The sequence below is a fragment of the Trichomycterus rosablanca genome, chromosome 14, assembly GCF_030014385.1.
Source record: "Trichomycterus rosablanca isolate fTriRos1 chromosome 14, fTriRos1.hap1, whole genome shotgun sequence".
Taxonomy (NCBI): Eukaryota; Metazoa; Chordata; class Actinopteri; order Siluriformes; family Trichomycteridae; genus Trichomycterus; species Trichomycterus rosablanca.
In genome coordinates this window covers 26572629-26584165 of record NC_086001.1, presented here as the reverse complement: position 1 = coordinate 26584165, position 11537 = coordinate 26572629, and the positions used below count along the sequence as shown (strand labels likewise).

At 42.5% G+C, this 11537-nt stretch overlaps 1 non-coding gene across 1 annotated transcript; it reads right to left on the bottom strand.

The window, feature by feature from the left end:
• Positions 1-5717: 5717 nt before the first annotated feature.
• On the bottom strand, positions 5718-5789 carry trnaq-uug (transfer RNA glutamine (anticodon UUG)). Its single transcript has one exon. It is a non-coding gene; the product is annotated as a tRNA-Gln (tRNA).
• Positions 5790-11537: the final 5748 nt, after the last annotated feature.

Below are 11537 nucleotides of genomic sequence, written 5' to 3'. Positions count from 1 at the left end.
GACGCATGTGTAATGAACGGTGGGCAAAACAAAGATGGCGGCGTCGGTGTAAGCCACACGGAGCGATGGTACAGAGCGTGCGGCGGCCCTAAACAAAGATGGCTGCGCCCATGAGCTGAGAGAACTGTAACAAAAAGCGGCAGAGGCATTGGAGGGATACGGCTGAAAATATGCCTCCGAAAAAAGCAGCAACTTCACTCACGGAAGTGCGGAGGGACAGCACGAGTGAACCGAGCCAGTCTTCGGCAGCAGTGGATGAATCTACCGTGGGGAGCACACCGGCGAGCTTGGAGCAAGTGTGTGAGCTACTCCGGGGGTTCATCACGGAGCAGCGCGGCAAAGATGAGCTGATGCAACGCGAGTTGGCTCGTCAGGACCAGCGATGGCGGTCTCTTCAACACCAGTTTGGACTATTGCAGGGGCAGATGCAGAGGAGTCATCCTGCGGCGGCGTCCGAATACACTGGGATGGCGCAGCCGAGTGGTCAATCGCAGGCAAGGATTCTACGGAGCTCACAGTCAGCGTCGGAGAGCATCAGGTTGGTGCGAGATGACGGAGAGTTTTCACAGATGGTTTGGCCTGCTCAGAGACTGCCAGTATTAAAGGAAACAGACGACATTGAACATTTACTGACTACTTTTGAACGTTTAGCACAAGCGGCGCAGTGGCCTGAAGGAAGTTGGGCTTTTCATCTGATCCCTCTTCTGGAAGGTAAAGCTAGAGGTGCATATGTCGCTATGGACGCTGATGATGCTTGTGACTATCAAAAAATTAAAAGTGCAGTACTGAGAAAGTACGAAATTAACAAAGAGACTTATAGACAGCGTTTCCGAGACGTTGCTGTGGAAATTGATGAAACGCCAAGGGAATTGTACACCAGATTGAAGGGACTGTACCAGAAGTGGGTGGTTCCTCGAGAAAAGACCAAAAAACAGATTGGGGACACCATTATCTTAGAACAATACCTCAAGATGGTAAATCCTGAACTCCGCAGCTGGATTATTGAACGCAGCCCTGCTTCAGCTGACCAAGCCATCACCCTAGCAGAAGCGTATGTTGCAGCTAGACAGTCGGAAGGCAGTTTCAAGCTGGGAGAGCAGAGCAAGCCTTGGTCCAGTGGCGAACAGGGTAAGTTTGTGGATTGTTATGACAGTGGTTTGAGACCCCAGGTTTTTAGATCATCTACTCAGAGTCGCTGGCATAGTACGGACATTAAGGCTAAACCTGGCAATGCTAACCGTAGCATAGACAAAGTTATCAGGTGTTACAATTGCAACCAGACTGGTCATAAAGCTAATGCTTGTCCTAAGCTGCGTAGTAGTATTAACCAACTGTGATATTCCCCTGAAAAGGCAGAAAGTTTTAAATCTAAAAATGACAGCAAGGACGTGGTTCTATTAGTCAAGGTCGGAGGCAGGACGTGTAAAGCTTTGCTTGACACAGGTGCTAGTCAGACTATGGTATTGGCAGAGTGTCTTTCGGATATACCGGTTGAGTATTCCGGTGAGCTTAGAGTTAAATGCATACATGGGGATGAGCAGATTTATCCTACAGCGGAGGTTAGCTTGGAGGTTAATGGTCAACCTTACCTGCTTAAGGTAGGCATCATGCAAAAGGCTCCTTATGCAGTAATCTTGGGCAGAGATATTCCTATACTGGTAGATCTCCTAATTCAGAAGCAGACTGAGGCAGAGGTATTGGTAATGACTCGAGCACAATCCAAACAAATGGTGCAGGATAAGGTGGCATTGCTGAGGGAACTCCCTTACTGTGAAGTCTCTAAAAAGAACAAACCCAAGGCCATTAGGAGACAGGAGAAGGTTAAGGGTACACCTTTGGTGGAGAATATTGCTCCAGTAGATCTTGATTTATAGCAGCCGGTGTCTGACATTGCAGAGCAGCAGACTAGTGACCCCACACTTAAACCGGCATTTTCAAAGTGCACTAATGGCACTGATAGAGGTGACACACATTTCCTTATTAAAGACAACATCCTGTACAGGGTTAAGGGAAGCTATGAACAGCTAGTGGTACCCAAAGATTTACGGCAGCAGGTGCTTAAGCTGGGGCACTCAGAGCCATGGGCTTGGCATTTGGGTATAGCTAAAACATTGAACAGAATCGTTAGCAGATTTTACTGGCCAAGTCAGTACCAAGATGTGGTGAAGTATTGTAGCTCCTGTCCAGAATGTCAGCTTACGGCCCCAGTGAATAATGCAAGCAAGGTCCCTTTGATTAGCCTACCCATCATAGATGTTCCATTTTCACGCATTGCTATGGATGTAGCAGGTCCTCTTCCTAGAAGTCATAGTGGCAACCGCTACATTTTAATTGTTTGTGACTATGCTACGAAGTATCCAGAGGCTTTTGCTTTGAGAAAGGTGAAGACAAGGCAAGTGGTCAACGCTTTGATTCAGCTCATATCCAGGGTAGGGATACCGAAGGAGGTTTTAACCGATCAGGGATCTAATTTTACATCCAAACAGCTCAAGGAGGTTTTTAAGCTTTTAGGGGTGAGGGGCATTACAACCACGCCATACCATCCACAAACTGACGGCCTCACTGAGCGCTATATTCAAACCCTGAAGTCCATGCTGCGCCGTTTCGTCTGTGAGGTGAGAACTGACTGGGACATATGGTTGCCATATGTTCTGTTTGCATATAGAGAAGTTCCGCAGGCATCCACTGGATTCTCACCTTTCCATCTTCTGTATGGCAGAGACGTTAGAGGGCCACTAGATGTCCTCAAAGAAGCCTGGGAAGGCGACAGTATTGGACAAGGACTCAATGTTCTCTCTCATGTGCTTAAAATGAGAGAAACCATGGCAAAGACCACAGAACTGGTTCGGGAGAACGTGATAAAGGCACAGCACCGACAAAAGACTTGGTACGACCGGAGGGCAAAGGACAGAGAGCTCAGGCCTGGAGAGAAAGCCCTTGTTCTTCTACCCACATCAGATACCAGTCTTTTGGCCAAGTGGCATGGGCCATATGACGTGCTAAGAAGGGTCGACAAGACGACCTATGAACTGTCACTTCCAGACAGGAAAAAGAAGAAACAGACTTTCCATATTAACATGCTAAAGGCATGGAAAGAACGGGACGGAGACATGTCTGAACAGCTATGGGTGCGAGCTGTACGCGAAGAGGAAGAGAACTCAGAGCAGTACTTCCCCACGGTCAGTAGTGCAGACACAGCACCCGATCTGACTCATCTTCACTGGATGCAGCGTGAGGAGTTGGCTACAGTCATCCCTTCAGGTCTTTTCAGGGCAGACCCTGGCAGAACAGACAAAGTCCAGCATAACATCAGGCTGCTGAAAAATGAACCGATTCGTCAGACTAACTGTCGAGTTCCTGCACGTCTGGTCCCGGATCTAAAAAAAGAGGTGGAGGCTATGCTTCGGATGGGGGTGATTGAACCTTCATCTAGTGAATGGTGTAGTCCCGTGGTTCTCATTCCGAAAAAGGATGGAGGACTTAGATTTTGTATAGACTTTTCAAAACTGAATGCAGTTTCAGCCTTTGATCCGTACCCGATGCCCAGAGCGGATGAATTAATTGAAAGGCTGGGAAAGGCTAAGTTTTTAACCACACTTGACCTCTGTAAAGGCTACTGGCAAGTTCCACTGAGTCCAGAAGTTAGGGAACTTACAGCCTTTCGAGTTCCTTCAGGACTATACCATTTTTTGGTTATGCCGTTTGGTCTCCATGGGGCAGCGGCAACTTTTCAAAGACTGATGGACAGTCTCCTGAAGGGCACGGAAGACTTTGCGGCAGCTTACATTGACGATGTGGTCATTTTCAGCGAGTCATGCAATCAGCATGTGCGACACGTCTGAGAGGTACTCCAGCGCATCAGCAAGGCAGGTCTCACTGTGAATTCCAGCAAGTGTCACCTGGCGAAAGGGACAGTTTCCTACCTGGGATACGTCCTGGGAGGTGGGGTCGTCCGGCCTCAGGTTGACAAGGTGGAAGCAGTGAAGAGGTGTCTTGCACCGACCACGAAAAGAAGGGTTAGATCCTTCTTAGGTCTTGCGGGATGGTACCGCCGTTTTATCCCTAATTTCTCCAAAAGAGCAGCAGTTTTAACAGACTTGATCAAGAAGGACATGCCACAAAAAATCAAGTGGACTGCAGAATGTGAGGCAGCGTTCCAGTACTTGAAAGACTGTTTGTGTAGTGAATCGGTTTTGCACAGCCCGGACTTCAGTAAACAATTTGTGGTGCAAACTGATGCATTAGGACGTGGACTTGGGGCAGTGTTGATGCAGGAGAAGGACGGTGATCTTAAGCCCATTCTCTACATTAGTCGGAAATTGTTTCCGAGGGAGTTGAATTACTCCACTGTGGAGAAGGAAGCTTTGGCTATAAAGTGGGCATTAGATTCGCTCAGGTACTACCTGATAGGGACTGAGTTTGTTTTAGAGACTGACCACAGATCATTGCAGTGGATGGCGAACATGAGAGACACGAATGCCAGAATTACACGGTGGTATTTGTCCCTGCAACAGTTTAAATTTGAGGTGCGATACCGTAAGGGATCTCAGAACACCACTGCGGACTTTCTGTCTCGTCACGGCGAGTAGTGACGATGTTATGGGGGGGGGGTGTGTGATGAAGACAGCTGTTGTCTTCATCCCCAGTTATACTTACTTGTTATACTTACCTTTTATGCTTACCTGTCCTACATACCTATCATACTTACCTGTTATACTTACCTTAATCCATGTACCAGCGGGAGGGTAGGTGTGCTCTGGGGAGAGCTGAAGGGCCCTCAGCTACCTCGGGGGGGTGATATGGGTAAGGCTGGGGAAAGTAAAAGGATATTTTTATTAATTAATTATTGTGTAATTGCTTAAAATTTAATGTCGACATTTGTTTAAGTTTTGTTTTGTATGTTTGTTATTGTTTGGTGTAACATTTGGTTTTCTTTATTGTTTTAGTTGTTCTTCCCCTAGTTAAAGGAGAAATGGTTTATTCCATTAGAAAGGGGGAGGAGTGTAGCTGCTAAAAGGTGAGGGGGAAAGGTATATGAGAGAGAGGAGGGGCTGGCTGCTAGAGGACCCACCTGATGTTGAGGTTGGCGTCTAGTCAGTATGTAAAGAACCTGAACTGCTTTAGTCAGGATTTTCTTTTTAAAACCTCGTTTGATTTCCGTTTTGTACTGTTTTTTTGTTTGTTTTGTTTGTATTGGTTTTCACGCATAGTAAATAAAACGCTCACTAAAAACCTACCTGCTGTGTCTACCCTGCTTCCTTGCCACACGGCCATTGCTACCCGCTGACTTCGTGTCCCTACACCTAGGGTTCGGCGAGGCAGCGTCACAACCGTGTCATTGCAAAACTAATCGGCGTAAAGATTCACCATTTGCTGAGTAAATAAAGCAAAAAAGAAAAACACACACACACACAACTTCAGACTTTACTTTCACATCTCAGATTTTTTAAACTTACGTAATTGATATAATTCTGAGGTATTTTAGAAGTTTTAGGCAGTAAATAAAAGTAATTTTAGTTAAACTTTGCCACCCAAGTATCAAAATTAAAAACTATTCCACTGTTAAAAGTTGCACAGAGTTAGGTTTAGGATTTAGTTTAGGTTTAGCTGTAAACAATTATTTGCCTTTTGGTGTTACAATTCGGCATAGAGCAGTCACATGTGGAACACTATTCTCTACTCAGCACTGATAACAGTGTTTTTACCTAAATAAAACCAGGTTCCACCGAGATTTGGACTCGGATTACTGGATTCAAAGTCCAGAGTGCTAACCATTACACCATGGAACCACACGGTGAGGTTTTACTTAAGCCCAAAAGTTAATAATTAGTCATTTAAGAGCAAGTTGGCTGTTGGATGGCGCTGTAAACAATGATTTGCGATTATATTTTGGGATGGAGCAGTCACATGTGTCGACTGAGCTTGCTGGGCTTAAGCAGCATGTCAGAACAGACAGCTCATCGGTCAGATCATCAGAGAGATGTAGGTTTAATTCACTAACACCACGACCAGATTAAGAACTAATTCACAGTTTACAAACAAACAATTCTTTTAAAATACTACACAATTACTGAACCCTTTCCATTATGCCTTGAACCTCAGTGTATATTATCTGGAAACAGGTGGGCCACACCCCCCTTACGATTAAAGGTGGCTGAGAGAGTGTGAGGTGAGCATGTGCTGTGTATCAGGACTTTCCTGAATAATTTAATCACTGAAAGTAAGAATACCACCCTGTTCTTCTGCCATCTTTAATTCTGGCTTCATTTCACCTAATGAATGTGGCATGATCTTTATAAATAAATAAAAAGAGAGCTGCTGTGTAATTTCTTGCACTGCACATGGCAGAAGACTAAAAGAAATGTAGAGTGTGTAGAATAAAAGTATTAGGAAAGTATGAGGTTAAAAGCATCAGCTTTTATTTATTCTTAAAAGAAAAATACATGAACCTCAGTCATCTCACACGAAGATCTGTTCTGCTCAACAACAGTAAAGCTCTCCATCGTTTCTGTGTGGCAGGTCCATAACTGAAGAGCTGTCAGTGTAGAATCGGGTATGTGGGTATATGCCTTGACCTTGTACGATGGCCGTCAGGGCTGTCAGTGTAGAATCAGTGTAGGGCTGTCAGTGTAGACTCAGGTATGTGGGTCGGCCGGTTAGCTCATTTGGTTAGAGTGTGGTGCTAATAACGCCAAGGTCGTGGGTTCGATCCCCCCACCCACTTTTGGACTTAACCTAACAAACAAGTGAGCCTTCTCTATCTAGCAGGTCCTATTGACCTGGGCTTCAAACGTTGTCATTCTGGTAGGACAATAAAAGCGATATGCTACTTTTTATTTAATGTATTTTGTAATGTTTCTCTTATTCAATAAAGAAACATGTTGTTAAGCTTGAACAATTTTATTGAACAAAACAACTTCACGTTGGGTTCATCTATGTCGCTATAACATTCTTATTCCTTTTACATGAATTTAAACTGTACGCTGCTCACTACTGCCAGCTAGTGTTCACATATTTCCATATACATATACAGTATGCTTATCACTACATCCTCCTTTTTTTTGAAGATTAACAATATGAGCAATGAACTTTACATTACAAAATATAAATTGGAACCTATAAACCATTCACTTAAATTTGCTTCAATTATTAACACATCATTAATCACAAAATTACAAGTTTAGTCTATCAGGCACTTTCACTTTTCTTGAGGACCTTCTCAACACAGGTAATTGAGTTTCTTCATGTGACTGTATTTTGTTGTGATGACACATTATCTGGAACAGTCACATCTGCATCATCATGAGGTTGCACTTCTAAACCTTCTGTTGTTTTCAGAACACTTCTGCGATTTCTTCTGACCAGTTGTCCATCTTCTGTTCTGAGAGTATACGATCTTGGACTAACTTCACTCAAAACAGTAGCTTTCTTGTTCCAGTCATGTGAGTCCTTAATTCTGACAGTGTCATATTGTGAAAGGGGTTGTAGACATCTTGTTGATCTGTCATAATACTCTTTCTGCCCCTGTCTCAGTCTCATTAGTTTTTTCTGCAAATGCTTCAGCTTTTGCTTTCCAGCCATGTGTGGTAATGTTGTACGTAACTTACGTCCCATCAAAATCTCAGCCGGTGACATACCATGTTCCAGTGGCGTAGCTCTGTAACTCAGTAAAGCTAAGTAGGGATCAGCATTGCTGTCTTTCGCTTTCTTGAGTAGCTGCTTTACTATTTGCACACCTTTCTCAGCTTTTCCATTCGATTGAGTCTCTCATTGTGCTGTTCCAGAGTTGAACCCCATAACACATACACGTACGTATACACGTACACCTTCAATGTTTTCCAGGACATGTTCCATTGCCCTGTGGAAAATTTCAGGAGCTGATGATATTCCAAATGGCATTCTCTGAAAGGAATATCTTCCAAAAGGTGTGTTGAACGTACATAACTTTGTACTGTCCTCATGAAGCTTCAATTGCCAGAATCCTTGTGAAGCATCTAGCTTTGAAAAGTACTTTGCTCCTGCCATTTCACTTGTTATTTCATCACGAGTGGGAATTTGATAATGCTCTCTCTTTATATTTGCATTCAGATCCTTTGGATCCATACATATACGCAGTGCACCATTAGGTTTCTTAACACACACCATTGAATTAACCCATTCTGTAGGTTCCTCCACTTTCTTTATAACACCTAGAGATGTCATTCTGTCTAGTTCTTGTTTAAGACTATTACGAAGAGGAGCTGGTATTCTCCTTGGTGCATGTACAACAGGTTGTGCATTCTCTTTTAGTTGTATTTTGTATGTGTATGGAAGAGTGCCAAATCTTTCGAACACTTCTGGAAACTGTTGTAGTATAGTTTCCACACTGTTATGCTGTACATTGGTAGTGTTAACATTGAACACTCTCTTAACCAAATCTAGGTTTTCACAAGCTTTGTCACCTAGGAGAGAGTCATGTCCTTCTGGAACCACAACAAACATCAAATTATATTCCCTATGCATGACTTTAACAGCAAGTCTACAAGTACCTTTAGTTTCAATTTGCTGTCCATTGTATGCCTTGAGTGTCACCATGCTTTTGTGAATTTGTGGCTTTACCTTCATCCCTTTTAGATCAGTCTCACTTATCAAATTGGCTTTTGCACCTGTGTCTAATTTAAAAGGAATTACAGTCCCATTTACAGACAGTGGTACAATCCATTTGTCCTTAACTACTTTATTTATTTCAACTTGCATGTTTTCCTTTGCACCATTTTCTTGGTTTACCATTGCAACGAAAAATGTATCTTCGAGGTCTGTGTCTTCCACTGAATGCACATGTTCTTTACTTGTTCTGCTTTTTGTAAAGCATTGCTTGGCAAAGTGATTTAGGCCTTTGCACTTGGAGCATCTTTTCCCGTATGCTGGGCACTGTTTTACTGCATGATTTTTACCACATCTTTTGCAGTTAAAAGAATCTTCCGTCCTTCTCTGTGTTGCTTTATATGATTTTTTTTTCTGTTCTTTTCCCGTCAGTGTTGCTACCACTGCACCCTCATGCTGTACAGGCCTCAAGCCTTCACCAAATGTTTTGGCGTGGTGTACGGCTAATTCACTTGCTTGGCATATTCCTAATGCCATTTGCAAAGTCAAATCTGTTTCTCGAAGCAATCTTTCTCTCAATTTTTTTTCCATTACTCCGAAAACAATTTGGTCACAAATTAATGAATCATGTAACAGTCCAAAATTGCATGTTTTAGCCTTTAGCTTTAAATCGGTAACAAAACTATCAAATGTTTCTCCTTGCTGCTGAATACGTGTGTGAAAAATATACCTCTCAAAAGTTTCATTTTTCTTTGGTGAACAGTGTTCATCAAACTTTTCCACAACTTTGTCATAACTTTCTTAATCTTCCTCCTCCGCGAAAATAAAGGTATTAAATACCTTAGAAGCAGTGCAATCTTCCGTGCATCAGGTTTATTTTGGAGACCGTCTGCATGTAGATATAGCCTAAATCTTTGCTTAAAGGAGTGCCATTCCGCGTCTACATTGCCAGTCCAATTCACAGCAGCTGGAGGTCTTACACTATCCATTTTGACCGTCGCTTACTTCGCAATCACAGCAAACACTCCTGGTACCATGTAATGTTTCTCTTATTCAATAAAGAAACATGTTGTTAAGCTTGAACAATTTTATTGAACAAAACAACTTCATGTTGGGTTCATCTATGTCGCTATAACATTCTTATTCCTTTTACATTAACTTAAACTGTACGCTGCTCACTACTGCCAGCTAGTGTTCACATATTTCCATATACATATATGCTTATCACTACATCAATTTTGCAAGTAGTGCTAAACTAATGTTTTTATTTTATCGGTTGTTGTGATTAGCGTTTATTTTAAGGTAAACTATAGGGCACTAGGACCCTGCAGCACTGTTATTAACAGAGCGAGTGTTCTTTATATTTCTGAGCGGTACACCGCATGTAAACTCTAGATGTCGCTGTTGCACCACGTTCTAAAATACCACCCGGACATACCTGTACGGTAAATATCAGGACTCTCCCAGTCCCAGGTGTAGTAAATCAACGATTTAAACAGAGCGCAACAGTTTAGGGAAGGTCCTTTCCTGTTTTACATGACGAAAAGTTTTTTGAAAGATTGAAAGAAACTCCAGTGTCACAGAGCCCTGACCTCAACTTAACTTGGGATAAAACCTGGGCATTTTTGTCACATCCGGACGTGCACAAATTCCCACATATACACTCCAGAATCTTAATAGTTGTAGCCAAGTGGAGCTTAATGATCCAGTGACACCAACACACTGATATGCAGCCCCGGTTCTGGCTGAGTTGCTTAGGCGGGCAGTGAGAAAATGCTGTAGTTTCGCCCTTAAATGGACTCAAATCTAGGGCAGAAAAATACGCGCTCTGCCCACTGCGCTACTCAAACAGAGGAGTAATAAACAGGTTGTTATGCTGATAAACCTGCACACACGGCGTCACCAAGATTAAAAGTGAACACTACTTAAAATAATAACTAAACACTTTTTTATGTCCCTTTTCAAATAAAAGATCCTGAAACAGTGACAAAACACACAGAGAACCACACACACCGCTCAGCTGCTGCTGCTGACCCAGATAGCATACGGATGTGGGCCACTTCTGGCAACGTTACGACACTGCCGGCTCACTGCCGGCATCGGCAAACAGCATATGAGCCAAAAGTGGCCCACATATAGGAAATGCTTATATGGCCCACATGTCCCAAAACAGATCTGGGCCACATCTGGCAAAGACATGGCACCACTGGCAAACTAAGTGAGCCAGTAATACTGGCTCTTATATTAAAAATGGTAATGTCCCACTTTCTAAAGCATTCAAATGCATTAATTTGCAAATAAATAAAACAAAAACGACAACATTTGCAAAATTAATGAAAATTAATATTACTACTGTAACTAAGAATAATAAGATACACTGTAAAACATTTCAGCCTCAATAAGTTATGTGAACTCATTTCTTCTTTTCAACTCAAATTGTCACGACAAGTTTTTTGCAAAATTAATGAAAATTAATATTACTACTGTAACTAAGAATAATAAGATACACTGTAAAACATTTCAGCCTCAATAAGTTATGTGAACTCATTTCTTCTTTTCAACTCAAATTGTCACGACAAGTTTTGGATTTTGAACTCAGGTTATTAAGTTTTCAGAAAATCTAACATAAAATAATCAGTTGTCTTGACTACTTGTGAGTTTTTCTATGTTGTCAATGTTCATTTAACTCATGTCTGTAAGTTATCAGTTAAACAAAAGGTGGGGAAAGAGTGGGCGATTCCTATAGGTGGGACCATTTTTGAGTTAGACAGAAAAGACGAAAAGCCATTAATATTAATACTGATAAAAACAAGAATAACACACGTTATACGATAGTGGACTACATTTAGCGGCGGAGGGACACACCTGACTCTAGACTACAGTTTGAGGCGGATTGAAGTTTGGCAAGTTGGAGCGTTTACTACTGAAAGCATCAATGGCGGGAAGCAGGTGAG